This window comes from Trachemys scripta, chromosome 8 (genome assembly GCF_013100865.1).
Source record: "Trachemys scripta elegans isolate TJP31775 chromosome 8, CAS_Tse_1.0, whole genome shotgun sequence".
Classification (NCBI taxonomy): domain Eukaryota; kingdom Metazoa; phylum Chordata; order Testudines; family Emydidae; genus Trachemys; species Trachemys scripta.
In genome coordinates, this window is record NC_048305.1 from 70,472,653 (window position 1) to 70,494,772 (window position 22,120).

Sequence of the window (22,120 nt, forward strand, 5' to 3'; positions counted from 1 at the left end):
CATGAGTGAAAACCTGGCCCCATAGAAGTCAGTCTCAAAACTCCTATTGACTTCTATGGGGTCAGGATTTCATCTCATATGAGAATGTATTGCTGACATCTTATTTGCATGTTCTTTCCTGGATGGGCATCTTTGAAAAAAAAGAGCCAGCATGTGAAGTATACAGTCTCTACAGTGGAAATTAATATTAATAAGGTGGGGCAGAGTTGTTTGTTTTTTACCCAATGGTACATGCAGGGGGGTTTTGTGGTGCTTGGGAAAAAATGGGATTAATTTGTCCTTAAAATTAGAACCACAGCTGTGTTTTGAAATACATAAAAGGCCATTCTGTGTTTCTGAATAGATTTAATGTTTTCAGACTCCTGTTTGTTGGTATTCTAAAAAAATACATATCAGGACATTCAGGAAACGTAAAATATTAAATTGACAGTTTATGGTTTTGAAAGCCAATAACCATGGGTTTTTTTTCTTTTTGGTTCACCTTGCATACAATCCATTTGTATTCAGTTTTCTTTAGTGGCTAAAAAAAGCAATATCCTGGAAAGAACATTGCTGAGAACCATAATTGAATGAAACAGCTATGAATCCCAGTCCTGTGCTGGTCTAGGAAATACATGGCATTAAAGAAAAATTGTCTCCATTTTGTAGCAATATCAACAGCAGTACTTTATAGACAAATGCAAAAATATAGGGTGAGCAAACCCCAATACTTTGCAGCACCACTTTGTGACACCACTATAACAATGGCTCTGTTAGCTTTTAACAATTTCCAATTAAAATTAAATTGTTAAAAGCTAACAGAGCCATAGCTATAGATTTTGTAGGTTTACTACCTTGGCTATTTCAAATCAAATCAGGCTAAAAGTTGGAATGTTAGTCTTCAGTTAAAAACTGATGGTGTTTTCAGTTGCAAAAATAATGTTTTCAGTTGTTTGTAAATTTAGAAATCAGAAACTCATACAATTTGGGAGGAGACTCAGATAAATAGAATCAATCCCAAAACCAACAAGAATTGAATTAATTTTGTTTAAAGTTCTGGGAACAATCAGTCAATACATTGACAAATTCCTTAGGAAAAAAATGGAAAACCATCCAAAAAAGTATATTTACACATGAAATCAGCATATTATATGAAATAGCTAAACAATAGAACAAACACTTTTAAAACAAGTTAGCATCACCTGTGACTTCATAAAGAACCTTGATAAGTGGAGTGCTGTCTCCCTTTTTTAATAATCTCACATTTACAGTTTCAAACTGCAGTAAGATGACTTGATTTTCTTTAATTACTTTTTTGTTTTGTTTTGTTTTGTTTTGTTTCATGTCTTGGCAGTCCACAAGATGGAAGTGCCAGTTAGCTCAAGATGGGCCACTTTGGTTCTGACTCACTTTTCCATCTCCTTCATGTGGCAATGGTATTGTGATAGTTACAAGGGACTGTGTTCTGGAGGGTGAGTAGCCGGGAGATAGTTGAGATTACTGGCTCTATCTTCCCTTGTTAGTATATGTTATACATCAACACAGGCAACGTAACAGCTGTCACGCATCTACAACCAATTATCTTCTTTATTTTTCAGGTTAACAGGGTTACCTGACTTTTCCTTCTTCACACTCTCAGGCTATGTCTACACTGGAGCACATACTCAGTTACTTGCCCATGTACAAGCTCACGCATGTTCCCTATACACGCACTGAGAAACTACATATGCTGCACTGGCCACAGGCATAATGCTGTGTATATGCATATACCCAGGCCCACACTGCCACTGTTGTTAAGCAACATTAGTACTACCATTTCAGGGTGGTATCCCAGATTTCTGTGCATCACAGGGAGACACTCTAGGAACCACTTTGCAGTGTGTTGTTGGTCCGGTGCCCTGCCTTCATGTATTTGCTGATGGCAGTTCCTACACACATCTCCCTTCTGCCAAATTGGGTGGGGGACCTGAAACAATTTTGGGGTGATCTGGTTCTGCTCACACTCCGTATTGAGGGACAAATGTTCATGCAGTGGAGCAGGCAATCAGCAAAATGCTGGGTGGAATTTGGTAAGAATTTTCTGACACATCAAAGATGGCTGACCTTGAACGTCAATGACAGTTCATTCAGATCCCATGCTACAGATGCGATGGACTGTTGCTTCTGATGCAGGACAACTAGTATAGTGTGGTGGGATCACATAGTTTTGGAAACTTGGGATGACCAGCAGTGGCTTCAGACTTCCGAATCAGAAAATAGACCTTCATGGACCTGTGTGAGGAACTTGCACCAAACCTTCAGTGGCAGAACACTTGATTCAGGGGAGCCATACCGGTGTAAAAGTGGGTGGTTATTGTCCTGTGGAAGCTGATAAACTACACAGCTACAGGTCTGTTGCAAACCACTGCTGGGTTGGAAAGTCTACCGTAACTGGTGCAGGGGCCATCAATGGCACTTACATCAAAACACTTTGTCTACCAGAAGGGGTGAGTGAGTACGTGAACCGAAAAGGTTATTATTCACTCATTCTGCAAGGCTTAGTGGACCACAGAGGCAGATTCATGAACATCAACATGGGAAACACTGGAAAGGTTCATGACACCGGCATGCTGAGGAGATCAGGATTGTACTTGAAGGGGAAAGAAGGTACTTTATTCCCCAGAAAGGATGTGGTTCTCTATAGTGTGTCTGTGCTAAATGTTATTTTGGGGGACCCCACATACCTGCACCTAACTTGCTCATGAAACCATATCCTGACATCAATGATGCTGGAAAAAAGGAATTCAATTACAAATGCAGTAGCTGCACAATGGTTGTGGAGTGGCTGTTTGGTAGGCTGAAATCTCATTGGTGTGGCTTACGCACCTGTCTGGATGTCAGTGCGGCCAACACAGCTCACATAATCTCATCTGCTGTGGACGCCATAACATTGTGAAGGTAAAGCCCAAACCTGAACGTTTACACTGCCACTTTACAGCCCCACAGTCCAAGCCCTGCGAGCCTGAGTCAGCTGACATGGGCCAGCCACAAGTGTTTAATTGCAGTGGTGACATTCCCTGTGTTGTGAGTTCTGCTGTGTTTAGAACTAGCAGTGCTTTCTCATAATAATAACTGAACTTTCTCCATCTCTCTGGGACTTTGCATATTTCTGAACCTGGTGGGGGAAGGAGGGTTGTGGTGTGGGACAGACTGTGGGTTTGTGGTCTGATGCTACCAGACAGTTACACTATTCTGATTCATCGGTGTGAATCGTGGGACCCAATTCCAAACCTGAAAACATCTTATGTTCATCATACTTAGGAAGGAGGGTCCACACACAAGTCAAGGAAATGATAGCACTTATTAAAAGTACTACATAGAACATGAAATTGAAGTATTTATTAAAAAGAAATGTAAACCAACAAAACATAACAGCACTGCATCTGTGAACAATGGAGAAAAGTTAATGTCTCTGGAACTGTCTCCTTGCCCTTCCCCTGACAAGGGAGGAACAACACACGCATCTTGACAAACTTGGATATCACCTGTGTGATGTTTGGGGTGCAAGCACCAAGAGGGGTTCAGAGAATCCTACAGGCTCATCATTCCCCTCCTGGATCCCCAGGGAGTCCCCCTGCAAGGGGTTTCAGGTGCCAGTGGAAGGTGTGGTCCTGGGAGTATTGCAGGCTCCTTCCAGTCATTTGTGGAGAGGTTGAGCCCTCTGTCTCAGCAGCACCCAGGCAGCAGCCCTAAGAGGAGGTGGAGGTGGTGGTTCACAGAGAGATTCAGTGGCCTTGGCAGCAGGTGGTCCCTGAACTTGTTCAGTAACCAGTTCTATCAGACATTCCATAGAGAGTACCCCCATTCCCAATGGTGTGCCTCCTGATCCATGAATGATCCATCAGTCTCTTCCTGCTGAAGAGCCCAATCCTCCCATGCCCTGAGGAGCTGAAACTGCTCATGTGTCCTCCTGTCCAAGCCAATGAGCAGGTCCTCTAGGGTGCTTCTCCCTCCGCCTCTGCTGTCTCTGAGATGCTGTTCCTGTCCTCTCCGCGGAATGGTTTCCCTCGTGGGAGCTGAAGACAAGTTCAAAAACAAGAGTAGCACTATTTTTTCCCTTGGAAAAAATCAAGAAATCCTCCCATAAAACGTAACTTTGAGTTGAAGGCCACAATTTTGATACTTTTCAGAATTCCGGAAATACAATTGTTACACTATCCTTGGTTCTCTGACATATTTTCTAGCCCATGAAGAAGGAACAAAGGCTACTAGAGGAAAGAAAGAATTACCAATATGTTAAAAAAATTAAAATTCTCATAGTCTTAACTTTAAGATCTTTGGAACCAAACATATGTTTGATTCCCTATAGTTATGTATCAAATGTATTGTCATACGCACTCTAAATTCTATCTATCCCTGTAAAGTGGTAGCTGCACTTCATTGCTGTATGATTGCAACCTCAAATTATTTCTGTGTTATTGCATCCTGTTTCAGAACACTAATAAATTTGAGGCTAAAGGATTTCTTTTTCATTGCTTTCACACATATAGTATTAAAAGAACTGACAGCTTTAGTTTGGATTGAATTCAAGTATCAAAGCCAGAGGCTACCATAAAGTACAATAGTCATATCATTTTGAGAAATTACTTTGACAGATATAGCAATTTCAGACAATATCCTTGAAAAACTTTATTGTATTAAGTTTATATATTTTTGTGGGCTGGAATTATATGTAATCTCTCTCTGGGGAGATGTGACTGATGTATGAACTGAGAATTCAAGAGACTATATTGAAAATGCGCCAGACAAGTATGGACTTTGGGGACAATACGTCTTAAAGTGGATATCGAGAGGATTCCATAAGGAGAGGTTAATGCAAATTGCCCTACTCCAGTTATGCAAAAACCCAGACTTTTGAAGCTACCCCCTGAATAGAGGGGTTATTGTCTGCTGATCACCTGTTATCAAAGGCCAAGATCAAAGGCCCGAGCTAAATAAAGGAATGACTGATTAGTCCAGACTTCATTCTGGTTCTGAATCTAAACTGAACAAGGAAAAGCCAGTTATATGTTTTGAAGGACTGACACCTACCAGAGCCATAGGCTGGAGGTAGGGTGATCTCTGGTCAGCTTTTTAGCATGTGTTTAGGTTCTTTTATTGTTTTAATTAGTTTTCTGTATAATGCTTTTACCTTGAGAATAAATACTCTTGCTTAGAATAAACTGTGTAGTACATTATGACTAAGGCTGCAAGTCTGTCATGGAGGTCACAGAAGTCACAGATTCCGTGAGTTTCTGGGACCTCCGGGACTTCTGCAGCTGGCAGGTGCGACTAACCCCTGGGCCGCTGGAGCAGCCAGCCATCTAGACTGACTGCATTTTGCCTAGTGGGCGTTCCCCAGGTGTAAACACATTTGTAATAGATGCATAGACAACATTCTTAATTTCAGATACCAAAATGACCACATGCATACAAATAGGATAATCATATTCAGTACATCATAACCTTTTCAATATCTCACATGACCTATCTTGTATAAAATATCTCATCGCTATGCCATAATCCTATCATAATAATATCTCTATGAAGATATGGGGCATAGTGTCACAATAATATAGGTGGTTGAACCCTAGGTAAAACAATAGAACTCAAGCTCATGATGAAAGTTTTTATCCTAGTGCAGTTATTGAGCAATTAAGTTTTAGACTATACCATGAGAGCCCAAAGTTCTGGCACTGGCCATAGGGCTTATAAACATCAAAATAACACATAAACCAGAACATATTACAAATAAATTGAGCTACCTGTCAGAAGCGTCTTGCACATCCTGACAATTTTTAACAAGGCAGAACAAGGAACAAATAATTCCAACTGAAAAAACATATGAAGTTACAGGTAAACAGCTACTGTGAGAACTTCATAGATGAATTTTAGAAAGATTCCAAGGTCTTGCTATTCTATTTGTTCCCTCTGAAAAATATTTTGTCATTTATTCTTCTGCTGAAACTGTGTTCAGCATGTTTATCTTCAAGAACCCAGTGTTCTTCATAGCAGAAGAAAGATACAATTTTTAAAGAAATTATGCTTTTGATTTGCTTTTATGTGATCTTCCAAGCCTCGTGACAGAGCAGAAAGTTCTGTAAAACTTGAGTAGAGATCAAACAGTAAGTGCCAGTAGATATTGGCTGGATCTATATGGGGATCCCTTGTTGTTGTCAGCTGTGCCACTCTTTCACACTCCCTAGCATACATGCTCAAATTGGCAGATAAGCAGTGATAGTGTGGAATACTATCTTTTTTCCACACCTTTTCTTTTTTTTTTCAATCCAGAAGCAGAGGAAGTAGGAGATAAACACCATTGCCCCCACAATCAAAGAAAAGTTTATTAGTTAATTTTGATTGAGCATTGTTTTTGGCTCCTGAAGAAGTTCACCTTCCCTCCCAAATGCTGTTAGGTGTTTTGAAGGCAGCTAGCATACAAAAGGAAAAAGTAGGTAATAACAATAATACATGTTGGATTACATCTTAAAGCATTATATACCCATTAACTAACCCTCACAACTTCCCTGTGAGATAGGTAAATAAAAATCATTATCCCCTTTTACAGATGGTGAAATTGAAGGCCAAGGAAATTGGCTTTCCTGGAGCCATGTGATGAGGCTGTGGCGAAGCACAGTTTAGAATATAGAATTAGGAGTTTCTAGCTCCTAGTTCAATGCTCAGTCAACTACACCAGGCCAATCCTGGGTTTGGAATATTATTTATTGTTGTTTTATTGTTGTGGACAATGTCAATTCAACTACAGCAGAAGCCAGGGCCGGCTCCAGGGTTTTGGCCGCCCCAAGCAGCCAAAAAAAAAAAAAGCCGCGATCGTGATCTGCGGCGGCAATTCGGCAGAAGGTCCTTCGCTCCGAGCGGGAGTGAGGGACCATCCGCCGAACTGCCACCGAATAGCTGGACCTGCCACCCCTCTCCGGAGTGGCCTCCCCAAGCACCTGCTTGCCAAGCTGGTGCCTGGAGCCAGCCCTGGCAGAAGCCAAAGTCTTTTGCAAATGCAAAGGGCTTCCTGCCAGGTCTGAAAGGAACTGCTTCTATAGGTGCTAGTGTTAGGCGGTCCCAATGCCCATTCAGTCCTTGGTCTCTGGTGAGACTTTGCCTAAAGGTGCTAATAGGCATCATAAGTTTTGAATCAAGGACAGGGCCTGTTTTAGTCCATCAACAGTTGGGAATCCAAAGGGCTGATCCTGCAAAGTGCCATGCATATCCTGTGAGGTGCTGAATGCTCTCAACTCCAACTGACTTCAGTAAAAGTTGAGGGTGCTCTGCCTGTCTCAAGAGGCACTTGACACCATACAAGAGGCAGCCCTAAGTGATGTGTTGGCCTCTAACCCTATGCATGTTACCAGAAAACTTCTTTACCTATAAAAATTTGGGGTCATTTCTTATTTAGTCTAGTGCTGCTCATGAGAAAGTGCTAACGTTCAAATATTGTGAAATAACTGTAAATAAAATGACCATGCAGCACTTTGCCATAAAAAAAAATAGATGGGTGTGTATTTGAAGGAATTAAGTTGCCATGTTTTATAGTTCCTTCCTGCAGTCAAGTTAGAGATAGTTGAGAGAGTTCAGCATCAGCCTCTTCATTTCCTAACTGTCGGTGACATGTTAAATTTATCAGTCCAGATTGTGATTCCTTTATTAATACTGAATACACCCTTACTCTGAAAGTAATCCCATTTAATTCAGTAGGAGCATTCATGGTGTAAAGTAGTATTCAACATGAATAAGAGGACCGTAACCTGGGCTCTTAATAACTAAAGGCCTGGGGGAAATCCTGACATCAATTAAGTCAATGGCAAAACTCCCATTGATTTTAGTAGGGCCACGATTACGCCCCATATTGCAATTTCACACCTAGTAGTAATTTTCTTCTTGCGTATTCCTATTGCTCAAGGAGTGAGGTACAATTCTATGTAAATCAGTGTATCACAATCCACCCCTAATCATTGGTCTTCAAGGAAAATACAAAGGTCAACAAAACATATTCATTCTATTTTTAGAGAAATGTGCACAAAGAATTGCGATATGCACTATGACCTTCACTACCCTTGGGAGTAAGAAGTATACAGCTCTTAATATTTAATTGTGCTAAGCACAAACAGTCTGATGCTAACAAAAATGGAAGAGTTCAGTTGCAGAAATCCTTCAGGATGTCTGCAGCTGTAATATTTTAAAGGGAATTAAATTTGAATTGCAAATCGGATCATATCTCCTGGCCTCTGACTTTTTCTATTCTCATCCCCTTTTGTTGGACCAGCTCTCTGGGGATGATCCTGAGAGCCTTACTCATGCAAGTAGTCCTTTCTCATGCATGCAGTCCCATTTTAAATTAATAGGACCCCCCATGTGATTAAGTCTTGTGGGATTGAGCTCTCTCTCTCATTTCAGAAAACCTTTACTCACTTCAAAAGGGATCTGGCAAATCTCAGCTGCATTTATCCTCATTTTCATGGTGATACAACAGCATCCAGTTGTCATTCTTCATATTTTACACACAGCTCAAATAAACACACAGACAGACATAACTGGAGTTGTGCTTTCCAATAAAGATAATATGTCTGAGTGAAAAGGACATTTTATTCCACGTGATTAGAAAGTGCCTTCATTTACAAACAGTCCTGTTATTGTGACAAAGAAACAGTGCCAGGTTTTCAAGCATTACTAGCGATCTCATGAGTTTCCATGTCTGAGTGCCCAACCTCAGACTCCTAAAAGAGCTGTATTTTCAGAATAGGCCCTTTCTAAGTCCTTTTGAATGGTCTCAAGTTGGGCACCCAAAAATCCAGGCACCCAAAATTATTAATCACTCTTAAAAAATCTTGAACATGTGATATTGACATAAACAGAAAAATTAGAAAAGGGTTAGTTATTTAAATGGCCCAGTTAAACCAATCATATTTGGGGAGTATTTGGTCCCCTTTCTTACGCTAAAAATGCACACACAGAGGGCTTTGATTGGAAAGCAGCAACAAGTGAGCCCTAGTTGTCTCTTGTTTAACCTGACCCTTTGAATGTGTTCATTTCCTCTCCTCCCCATGCACCCTTAATAATCCATTAACACTGCTGCATTTTTGACTTAAGGTTTGAGGGTGAAACAAAAGATTTCATGTTTTAGCACTGGAAGTTCATTACATATTCATTTTTTAAACTGGCATTAAAGCAGGATGGGGATTTTATGGTTTCTGAGTCAGATTAATCAAAGAAAGCCCATAGAAATGCACACTACTGTGCCCTTATGATGAGGTGTACTAACTGCACACTGGGCCTGAAGAGATTAATGAGAGCCTGTGGGTTCAATCAGCTTCACTCTGCTACACCAGCAGTAGGTGTCAGGCTTGAAGGGAGGAGGTAAAAGGGGTGAACCTGACTCAGGCCCTGATTGGGGAGGCGAGCAGATCTCTGGTTCTTGCTCAGTAAGAGAAACCTGGCTAGAGACAGGGAGTTGAGTGACACTGCTGACAGACAGAGCCTCCCTAAAGGAAAGTATGTCTGCAATGGGGAGCCTGAGAGACAGTAGGGAAGGAGCAGCAAACAGTGGATCTGCTCAGGACGCTGTGCTCTAGTGTAAGGGCTGCCAGGGAGCAGGAAGACTCCTGCCCTGTGGGGAAAATGGTTTTCCAGCAAAACCAGAAAGTGCTAAGAAGCTCTGCAGTGAGGCGGTGGAAGAGATTTTATGATAGTGCAGTGGGAGCCCAGGAAAAGGCTGCAGCAAAAGCCAAAGACAGGACAACGTAGGAAGTGGTTGAGGAAGGCAGCAACCCCTGCCTGTTCAAGAGCCTCTGGACTGGAACCCAGTGGAGAGGGTCTGGGTTCCCCTACCAGCCCACTGAAGAAAGTGAAGTGGAAGCCTGCCTCCCAACAAGGGGTAAGGATTACCAAACCCAACCCTCCCCTCCCTCTCTGATACAAGTGTAAAAACTAGTAAGTCTGGACTTGGACTGAGGGTCCAATGTAAAGTTGAAGAATAATTTGTTGCCCGGCTGTTGGTTTACCCCAGAGTGGCCTATATGTGACTTGGCCAGAGGGCTGAGTCTCAAAAAGAAGCAGTAGACCACCACAAGGCCAGACTGTCAGCAAGGAGCATCATAGGAGCATAGCCTGCTCTGACACACCCAGCCACCAGGAGTTAAGCCAGCTGGTGATTCACATACTTACAGCCCTTAGAAGTTTTGCCCTAAGGGAAAGCAGGCAGTAGGATTGCTGCCCCACCAGCAGAAGTTGCTGTGGAGACATGCTGAAGAGGCCCATCCCTAGGTTTAAATTACAGCCACATCAGTGCTACTATAAATTTTGATGGCTTGTAACAACTAGGGGCCACTTTGTTGGCCAGGGACAACCCTGGGGGCAGAGAGGATTGGGGGAGGGGCATGTGGAGAGCTTATTACACTGGCTTTTCCCCAGCTGGTGATTTCCCAATGTGGGAACAACTTTTGAGTTTCTTGTTCGTAATGCAGTGAACAAATGTTATTTAACAGTGAACAACTTGCACATAGGAATCTCTTTATTAATGATGATGTGATGAAAATTTGTGTGGCAAGTGTCACTTAGTTTCTGGTTACATTTATAAAGCAGCTTTTATCTGAAAGACTGTGATCATCCTGCATGGGAATCATTTCACTTACTCTTAGATGCAAGCGTTCTTTATGTAAACCCTGCCTCTGCACATGGCTAATGTGATATGGTCCAGTGAAATATCAGGCATCTCCATCCCAGACTCCTTAAAGAGAGGCTTCAACAGGATCAGATGGAATGTTTCAAAAGTGCCACTTGCTGATCTATGGGAAAAGCACCTTCTAAAAAAAAAAAAATCTCTAGGATAATTACCTCAAACTCTGTAGTACAAATAAGCTATAATGGTTTGGACAACTTCTGCAGCATTCTTCATAAGAAAAGGGTGGGAAGAGCAACCATACTTCTTGACAATCCTGTATTGGTTTGTGGAGACTGTAGTTCTACTACTTCCTGGCTCCTCAAAACCAGAATATGTCTTCTGGGGACAACTGGCTGCCCACTCCCCCAAAAGGGGAGGGGAAAGTAAGTAACCACTCCCCCCCCCCCCGATTCTGTGATGGCAACAAATGTAATGGGGAGAACACAGGGCCTGCAGGGGTGAAATCCAAGATTTAGGGCTCTAGAACAGAAAGCTGTGAAAGAAAATAGGGATCTTCACACCCCTACATACCTTCTGGCAGGGAGCACTGTAATACAGTAGATCTGACTGGGATGGGCCTCTGAAATGAATGAATTTGTGAAACTCAAAATATTGTGGACAGGATCCTGATCCCTTTATTCATGTTGGTCAATATCTTACTCTTTTGACTTCAATAAGGCTATTCATGGCATTGGATACTATACAGTGTGAGTAAAAGTATCAGAATCTAGCCCTAGAAAAATATTTTGAGATGCTCACAAAACCTTGAACCACATTGAGCTCAATTATGTCTAAATGTAAGTGGGGATCTTTACAAAATGCATCCTTTGAAATGGCAAGAACCCTGGTTTGTGTAAAAGGCACATGGATGGTATTTGCCCTGTCTGAGCTGTGTAATCCCAAATGAAAATACAAGATCCCCAGAACATAGTAGGACTCAGTCCGCCCCTACATGAGTCCTAGAACTAATGAGACAAGGTGGGTGAGCTAATATCTCTTATTGTCTCTCTCTCCAACAGAAGTTGGTCCAATCTTTCAAGTTTGCACTGAACTTTTCTTCAGTTCTGGGAAATATACTCTGTCACAGGCCTAGTCTACACTACAGTTTACGTCAACCTAACTCTGTAAGCATCTACACTAAAATGTAACTTCCACTGATGTAACTTGCCCACTAGACTGACTTAACTGCCCTCCGTGAGAAGTGTAGTGCTTAGATCGATGTAGTTAGGTCAACAGTGAATACTTAAATCAGTGAAGCACTCTTGGTGAGGACTCACACCACCAACACCGGGAGCACACCACCAACACAAGGAGCATAATGTGGGACGTGCATAAGCAATTTTAATTACTGCAGTGGCTGTATGTTGACATGGTTGACTTAATTTTGTAGTGTAGACTTTCCCACAGCTAAATACAAGGTGGAACAGATCATTTAGCATAAGTAGTTAGTACATATTTCAAGGGACCATTCAAGGTGAAGTAGCCTCTTAACACCTCTCTAGTCATAGAGAGGAAAGGAGAGAAGGGGGGAAAGCTAGGGGGAAGGGGATGAGTAGGTTATAGTTTGTTGTAATAAGCTGTAAATCCAGTGTTTTTATTCAGTTCATGACTTATTGTCTGTAGCAAAGTTATGAATTTAAGCCCAGGGTTATCTTTTGAAGGTGTGGTGAAGGTTTCCTTTGAAGATGAGGACTCAGAGGTCAGATATAGAGTGATTGCCTTGTGAAAAGTGTTCACCCGCAGGTGATATGGTGTTTTTTGTCTTATTTTCTGTGTGAGTTCATTTGAGAGCATTGTGATTGTCTTGTTTCACCCATATAGTTGTTGTTGGGGCATTTAGTAAATTGGATAAGGTACACCACATATTGTAATAGGGATGTGGAGGACTCATGGGCCTTTAATATGTGTGTTGTAGAGTGTATTAGTCATGGTAGCAGTGGAGATATATCTACAGGTTTCAAATCTGTTCTGGCAGGGTCTGGTGCCATTTTGGGTTGGTATGTCCTGGTCTGTGGGGAGCTTGCTTCTGAGGATAAGCTTGGTGAGGCTGGGGGGTTGTTGGAAGGCCAGAACTAATGTATTTCAGCAGATTAACAAAAATCTGTAGATTAATTTCTTGATCATTCAAGTAGGGCTAGATTCTGGTACATTTACTTAGTTTGGGTAGTACCTTATGCAAATAATCCCATTTAAATCAATGGGACTCTTAAGAACAGACTTAAAAATTTTATTAAGATGATGTTAAAAAAATAGTGAACAGAGTTTCAGCATAGAAGTTTCTGGTTATCAGGGAATAACATACAGATTATCGAGGGTGCAAAGTCTGGTTTAAGATAAAGTGGCGTGAGGAATACATAATCTGCAATATCCCCGATTGGGGGTAAAAGGTTGATGGGTCAAAGTACAGACATTGAGATATGAGGGTATGAAGTTCATAAAGTGGCTATGTTCGGGTGTGGATAATAATGAGTGGATATGATGATGAGGATGGATTGACCCTCATTTGGTGATATTTAATGTTCAGGGAGTTTATGGTTCCAATTCATATGATCCAACGGAGAAGGTCATTTGGTCCCTTTCTCGTAGTGGGAGAACGATGTCACTCTGGCTCACGCCTCCTGGTACTGTTGGTGGCCAGTGATGTGCTCGATGTAGATGTCCCTGGACCATCAGATGGCGTCTGAGACCATGAGGTGCCGCATGAGACGTGCGTAGCGTCGACCGATCCCGCAGGTCCGCAGCACACGCTCGTTGCAGGGGTCCCAGGCGCCCAGGGCTCTGACAATCAGGGCGTCCATCTGCATCTCAGAGCCCTTCGCTCTCAGGGTGTCAGCCATTGGGGCGTACTTTTCCAGCTTACGAGCTCGGGCTTCATGAAATGCCGGGGTCCTGTTCTCAAAGGAGACCGTGACGTCGACGAGAATGATCTTTTTCTGGACCTCGTCAGTGACAACCACGTCAGGACATAGCTGGTTGTCGGTACCGGCGATGGTGCAGTTCACAGAGATCTCCCCTAGGCGTGGCGCGATGGCTTTCACCAGGCGGTTCTGGATGGCGCTGTGGCGCAGCTGCCAGGCTCTGGAGCGGGGTTTGATAAGATACCACTCAACGCGTGTCTGTTGTTTTTGTACACCGTTCACCACAACCAGCCTTATACCTGTTAATCTGTTTCCAAAAGCAGTGCATGACATAAAGAGTTGTTTTCAGTCAAACATTGTTACCATTAAAATAAATGTGACTTATGATACCATCAGGTCTTGAGAAGGTCATAGCTTGTCAAAAATTCAGACTTTGGTGATAAAAAACTATGTTGCAGCTGCTTCTCCTGGATATAACTTATAAAATGTTTTGTGTGTACTTCCTGCTGGCAAATTAAATCCTTGAGATGTGTCAACAGATGAGAATTACTGCCATCATTTTGACAGTTTGCTAACTTATTAGCACTGAAAGTTCCATACCCTTTGGTTATTTTGAAACCACATAGTGATGAAACATGTTCTTTTGCTCATACTTACCAAAGAAAGGGGTAACCTTTGCACTAAGATACAGGTAAAACAATGATTGCCATTGTTTTCCTATGGAACAAATGGCAAGTTCCAGCCACAATGGACTGCTACCACATGGTGTGAAACAACATGTTGTGCCAGCTGGAAAAGTCATTGTCATTACTTTTTTTCCCTGGTTTCTCCTGGGGTTATGTCTTATTCTACATGCTGTTTGACTTCTTTTTCTCATTCTCTTGTTCTGCTGATCATCTCTTTTCCTATTTTTAGATTTCTTATGCAATAACAATGAAGAACTAATGCAGTAGCCTTGGGGAAGATAATGCCTTGTGGCAATCAGAGAAAACAAGATGCTTAACCACTATGTAACTCATTCATTCTTATGTACATTGTTCTATTACTCTGCCACGTGTAGCTTCCCACACTACAAAATAGTGGAGAAAGATCATCCCCATAATTATTTTTAATGATTTATATTTATGATTCCTCTTTGCAATTATAAATTAGAAATGTTTTTGTGAAGGTCACCTTGTTAACACAATAACATAGAACAGCACCAGCAGCCACCCTTTATTAATTTTGAGTAGAGCTGTAGTTAATGCAATCCTCTCTAGGATAGGGATGGCACTAATCTGTTTCAAGTGTCTAGACACAAGAAAAGTAAACCGATTCAGTCCACGAAGGATCAGTTTTCAAAAGAGCACAGCACCCATTATCTGGGCTAGATCAGTGGTTCCCAAACTGGGGTTCGTGAACCCCTGGGGGTTCACAAAGTGTTACGGGGGTTCTTGGGAAAAAATCCCTAATGGTGGACAGAGCAGTCCCATAAGGACACTGGGCAGCACGGGGCCAGCAGCCTGGAGCCTCTGGACTTCCAAGAGCTAAGCAGATCAAAGCAAGCATATCTAGCACACTGAGGAGATTTAAACTTCAAAACTCCTTATAAGCAATAGAAAGGGAGGTGGATATTTTTTGCTGTTTTTAAAATAAATAGGCAGCTAGTATTGTTTTTAAAATTATTATGAAGAACAAGTTTAAGCTTTGTTGTAACATGCATTGGTTGCCTGGACTGCTCAAGACCTGAATGCTTGAGTAGGAAGAACTCTGAGCTGGCTTCTTAAATACCTTTATGCTGTTTCACATCTGATACTCCTTGATGAAACATAGGAGCCTTGTCTTATAACAGGCTTATTCAAAATGATACAAGCTACGAAACTGAGATCTTGGAACAGTGTTGCCATTTTCATCATGTAATAAAAATACTGTAATGATAAATAATAATTATTAATAAATAGTGTGTAATAAAATGTGTTTTTATGACATGCTTATATTTCCAAGATCACTACTTTTTATAGTTTATACTGAGGTAAAGAAGAAAATCCCTGGAAATATTCATTTTTAGGAGGGGGTTCGTGAGACTTGACATTTTACTGAAAAGGGTTCACAGGTTGTTAAAGTTTGGGACCCACTGGGCTAGATGTTTCCAAAAAATTGATCTTTTGAAACACCTGGCCATAAGTATCAGAACTGAAGCTTCTGGGTACTGTTTATTTAAGTGTCTAAATGGAAGCTGAGCTATTTGGAAAATCTGGCCCCAATTGTAGGTACCAAGCTCTTGAAAATCTGAGCTGTTTTCTCCCAACAAGAGTATTGTTGAAAATCATCTCCTTGCTTTAGATGCCTAAATGGGATCCAAGCACTTGAAAATCTGCCACTGATCTTTTGGGAAATCTGTCCCCAAGTAAATAAGAATTATTTTGTGAAAAGCATCACATTTTGTTTTAATAACTTTTCCTTAAATTCTGTTTGTTTATTTGTTTGTTTGTTTTGAGCTGCCACCTTCTAAAAAGCTTAAGTCAAGTAACTGACACCTATCCAGGACTTTGCAGGAAATTAATGGCTTTTGGGAAGAAATATGTGACTTTTTCATACCAGGTCACATTAAGGTCACTTGTTGTTTAATGTCACCAGATTTCCTTGAGTTTCAAAGCCCATGAAACTGCATTTGGGCTGGTAGCCCAGCTCAGTATACAAATGCTCAGCAGAATTTCTACTTTTGGATAGCTCTACCGGCACTGTACAGATATGTTATATCAGAGGTGATGTTATATTGAACGAATCATGTGTCAGCCTTACCATCAATGGAATCTCTAGGGGGTTAATGTGGGCACATATTATTATGCAAAATATTAAATTAATGCAGGGCTGAGACTGAAATTTCAATTGCACAGCAGTCAAGATATTGCCTGACAGGAGACAGGTTCCTATAGCAACCTCAATTACACCACCCTATCTATATGCCTTATTGTTTTTTCTTACATAACACAGCACATATAGAGTAATATCCTGGTAGGGTGTTACAGATAAATCAGAGATGCAAACATAGTTTAGCTATTTGCTACTATGCTTCTCTAAAACTAGGAGCTATTGTCTTAAAATCCACGGAGCCTAATCCTGATATCACGTACACCATTAGCTCCAATGATATCACTGGAGTTTAAATTTGTGAAAGTGGTGTAACTGAAATCAAAACTGGATCTCATGTGACTTCTGTAAGCATCAGAAACTGGTTTGAGGGTGAATAAAAGCTTTTTCTCTCTGATCATCTATAGCCTATTGAAACAAGATAGCATGCAAAGGGTGTTTTTCTGGGGTTATTTAATCCATGGAAAGCAAACAAGGCAAGCATACAGACATTCTTCTTTGCATTCAGGAGTTCATTAGAGAGAAAATGAACTATCACTGGAGCTGAATGAAAAATGGGGATGTGGGGGAATTGTGAATATTATCTCAAGGAAACTGTACCTGTTTTTCATTTAAAAAACTCACTGACAATATTTTGGAACACAGGAAATCTGAACCATACAAATTAGACAAAATATCAATCCTCACTTTAAGTTTTTCCATTACAAGGACAGCCCATATTTTACCATGCCACAATTCCAGAGGAGGAGGGATTATGCATTGCCAATAACATTCAATACTACATCATACATTATGTATTCAGAATCATGTTAATATTCAAAGAACCTAGCTAAAGAAACTGATAGTTTGTCATAAGATGATTCTCTTTAATAGTTTCCTCCCAAAACAGTCTAACTCCTGGACCAACCACCCGATGTGCAAGTAAGTTCCCTTTCCCTGCAACCCCCTCCTCCGGAGTGCCTCCTTTATAGAAAAAATATGGTGGCTCTTAACTGAAGTCAGGTACCATCCTTACAGTAACTTATAAACTTCCTGTGAGCTACACAAATTGAAGATGCATCTCCCCTTTCTCATATCCATATAGAGATTCATTCAGCTAGATCATTTTTTGTTCTAATCCCTCTCCCTTCTTTTCATCTGGGTTGTTGTCTTAACATCTTTCTCATGCGCATGATTTTTACTTAACACATCCTGAAATGGATTTAGTGACCATCAGAGAGGATGATCATAGGTGCTTTGGAGAAAAGGAAACTGAACTTGGACCTCACAAGAAGCTAAATCAGGAGCAGAGAGGAAGTTCTCAGCATCAGAACTGAATTAATACGTTAAAAAAATTGCAGATATTCACACATAAGAACAGATTCATTTTGCTCGTGTTCACACCGTTCTGGTGTTCTGAGAATATTCTAGAGAATAACTGTAGTAGCAGGAATGTTCATCAGGCATTATTTGCAGCACACAAATTTTGAGTCCTGAGTATTTACACCAGATAATTGATTCTACAAGTTTTGCTCATTCAGTCAGGCAGCACAAATGAACCAATTCAGAACAAAGTTTGAATTTCACATATGGAATACTGACAATCAATTGTTTGTGGACTATCTACAGACCAAGAACTATTCTGTGACCAAGAATTATATCGTGAATAACTTCAAATAATAATACATTAGAGAAAATCATAATGGCTCACTGACAATCTGCAAATATAAAAGGTGGCAAAACATGTCAATTAATATTTAATATGCAATACTGTCTCATCTTTAATGAATAGTTGCAATTCCCTCCTCCAAAATGTGCTGTGGGAGGTGTGGGTACAGAACACTTATGAAGTACTAGGACTGGTAGCTCTAGGTTATAGAAAAAAATGCCACATTGAACATAAAGAGCACTGAGTTGAACATCTTCAAAAAGTTTTACTGTAGGTGCAGTATTAAAAATCATCCATAGATATAGCTGGTCACATTTTCAGGTTTTTGAAATGTCAAGGAAACTTGTGTGTGTAGATACAGTGGGTGAGGTAATATCTTTTACTAGACCAACTTCTACTAGTGACAGAGACACACTTTCAAGCTACACAGAGTGCTTGGGAGGGGAGGGAGAAACAAACTGCTTGTTTTTTGACAAATTTATAGTGATCAAAATGTACTGAAAATTCAAAAAATTGCCTGCATCTTTCAACCTGTTCTGTGTACTAATAGTCAAAATGTTGATTCTGTCTCCCTACACATGCCCAAGAGCTACAGAATCCTTGCACTGGGGGGCAATGGACAGCCTGTTATAGGTCACGTCGGACAGGGGTTCCCAAACTGTGGTCTGTGGTCTGGTCTAAAGGTAGGCCATGATACAGTCCTGGGTGGTCTGCCAGCATAACCAGGGGTGCTGGAACTAGGGGTCCTGGGAGTGTGGCAGCACCCCCGTCTTGAAGTGGTTTCCATCATATACATGGTTTACAGTGTTGTTCAATGGCTTTCAGCACCCCCACTATAAAAATTGTTCTAGCGCAACTGCATTCTCCAATCAAGCCGGGGCAAAGATTGAGGGGACATGTAGGAGCATTGACAGAGCCAGTGCAGGGAAAGTAGACTGGGCCACATTCAAGGGCTGGAGTCAGTAGAGGGCTGAAAATTGAAGATGAGATCAGGTTGAGCCTTACTAACATGTGTCCCCAGCTCGAAAAACTATGTGAGGAGAAGCATCACGTCCATCCCATTCAGAAGACTCCTGGTCTGCGAGTTATTTTATATTTTTATTTACAATATTTTATTCTTTTCTAATTAGTAGAGAGTAGGGTTGGGTCTTTACTTACATAGAAGAGAAATTTAGATTTTACACTAAAACTTGAAAGCCCTGTATCATGCTTAAAGTTGGACAACTATTTTGTTTTAAAATCAGCAAATAATACATTTTTAACAACTTTGTTAACATTGTGTTGCAATTTTATACAAAACTGTGTTTTCCCTGTCTGAACAGCACATTCTGCTCTCAACATTTTTTTTAAGTATAGTTTACTAAAACCCTTTGGTTTCAAAGATCTTGAAACATTTCTTTGAGTGCATATTGCTAGGGATTTCTATCATTACAATTCTTTAAACTGAAAAGGATACGTACATTGTTTATTTACAGAGACATCTATATATAATTAAAATTAATAATTTTCCTCAAGAAGTGTTAACAGTCAGACCAGTGCCTTTTGCAGCTACACAGATTGGCCTCAAGGAAAAAAGGTTAGGAACCCCTGACACAGGACACCACATTCTCCATAGCAGCAGAGAAGGAGTTTGGGGTGGAAGGAGCGGGCGGAAGGGCAGGCAGGATCCCAGGCTCTCGTTAGAGGGGTTTGAAGGGACTCCAGTCACTACTGGAGTCCATGGACTGCCCATGTAAGTGTTCTGCGCTTTGCCTGCGGGATGATTCCTTTTCCCCAACCCAAAAGGATATCTAGATTACATGTTTCTGGGGCAGGAGCCATGTTTCTCCATCTCTTCAGTGAAGCCCCTAGCATGGTACTGGGCAGTATAAAATAAAAGTTAATAATACCATGGAGGAAAAAACACAGATTTTGATCTGTAATATCAGTCTAAACATGCAAAGTATCGGTTAAAGATTAACTGCAAAATCTTCTTGCTTATAGGATAGTCCTCATTGCAATGCCAGGGAAACCATAGATTTTCTAACAGCCATGTTCTAGGGCCACTGCACAGACATAACAAAGAGATGGTCCCTACCCTGGAGAGCTTATTTTCAAACCAAGGTGGAGGTTCACTAAGAAAAAAAAACCCAAACAAATCCTGGGCTCTAATAAACCTTTCACACAATCGTTAACTGACTTTGTACATTTAACCATCAAATATAGACTGTGTCTGAGTTTTTTAAAAACAATCACTCTCGGGCTACCCCTAAATCACATGAACCTCAGCTGTCTTGTTTCCAAGGTGTGCGCCCATCACAAAAAAAGTCCTCCCTCCTTTCCTCAGTTCCTCTTTTTGTGCATATGCCAAGTACTAGCGTTAAGGCAACCCTAGGGGAATAGCATTTCAACTCCAGAAAGTTAACATAAGGATGATCATGTACCGTGCCCTTATTATGACAGCTTGTTGAAAAATAGAAAAGACAAGGGATGGGGAACATTAGTTTTAGTTCCAAAAACTAAACTACTGAGATGCAGAATGCTGGTAACCTAAAAAATGCAACAAAACATTTCAGCCTGCTAAATAAAAAACTATAGTAAATGTATAGTTTCTTCATCTGCAACAATAATCAAAAAATTAATCTTAATGAATAAGGTCCCTAAGGGACCTTCTGATTGCTATCCTCCCCTGCTATGGAGCTATGTTCTCTCACTCTCTCTCTCTCACACATGGACCCTCTCCATCCACAACACCCATCTCTCTCCCCTTGAACTATGGGTTGGGATAGAGACTAGTGCAGGAGCTGTTTCCACTAGCTTTATGCCAATGGAGAGTTTCTGCACAAGGGGATTCCATTGATAAGCTACATCGCTAGTCTGTTCATTCTGCGCTGCTGTGACTGGAGAATCTGGCCCAATATATTTAACAAACTCTGCGATATTTTTCAACTAAATTATTTATCCTGAATTATTTGCTCATCTCATAGAGCTGGTGAACAATTTGGAAATATTAGAAAGAAACTCCTGATTTTTTTACAAACATTTTCAAATAAAAGATTAATAAACAATTGTTTTAATCATATGCTTAACTCTACTCCTAAATTGTCCATTTCTTCCTTGTTCTGTTCATTCCTTCTGAAGCACCTGGCATTGGTCACTGTCGGAAGATAGGATACTAGGCTAGATGGATTTTTGGTCTGACCCAGCATGGTCATTCTTACATTTGTATGCATTGGGTACATAGAAGCTAGTGTCCGTGGAGAGCCTGAGATGCCACCACTAATGCATGAGGAGGACTCACCAGATTTCTCACAAGTGGTAAGTCATGGCAGGCAGATCATGGACATGTAGGTGAGCAACTGATTAATTGGCACACCTAAAGAAGTCTGTGCCCTTTCAGACTCCCTCAGAGAACCAGCTATCCTAGTCATGGCCTCTGCTCTGACTCCCTGCACAATCACCTTCACCAGGTCTGGGGATAATACCTATTCTCCCAGCCCAATGGGAACAGAACCACCCAGCACCTGATATGGTAGGGGAGTTCATACTGCATTAGAATGGGTGGAATGGTTGCACACAGAAGCTTGGACTTCTCACCTGGGGGATGGTTCCATCAAATGTCTTTGCAGGTGGCCCCAGATTGTACTTAACCACTCTGGCTTCCTGATAAATGACACTTTGTTTTACCATTGAACCATATGGGTCAAACCTGCAGCTTGCAAGGAACTTTCGCAATTGTATTTGTAATAATACAATAAAACTGCTTTTAATTGCTAAATATGACTCAGAGAACATTTTCCCTCTCCCCTACAATACCAGGTTTCTTCTGCAAATCTGTAATACTGATGCTGAGTTCATGATGGTATTGATCAATCTGACTGTCAAATTACACAACATTTTAAATATATATCTAGCTTTCATCTCTGGAGGCAAAAGTAACTTTTTGTCCTCCCAAATATAGAAGTGATTGCACTGAAAATCCAAATGGAGCAATGTAATGGCTCATTCACAGCCACGTACTGTGACAGACCCAGACCAGTGAGGTACAGGAGTCTGGTAAAGGGCAAATATACTGGTCACTGGATGAGTAGTTTTATGTTCCCTGAGTGACCAGAG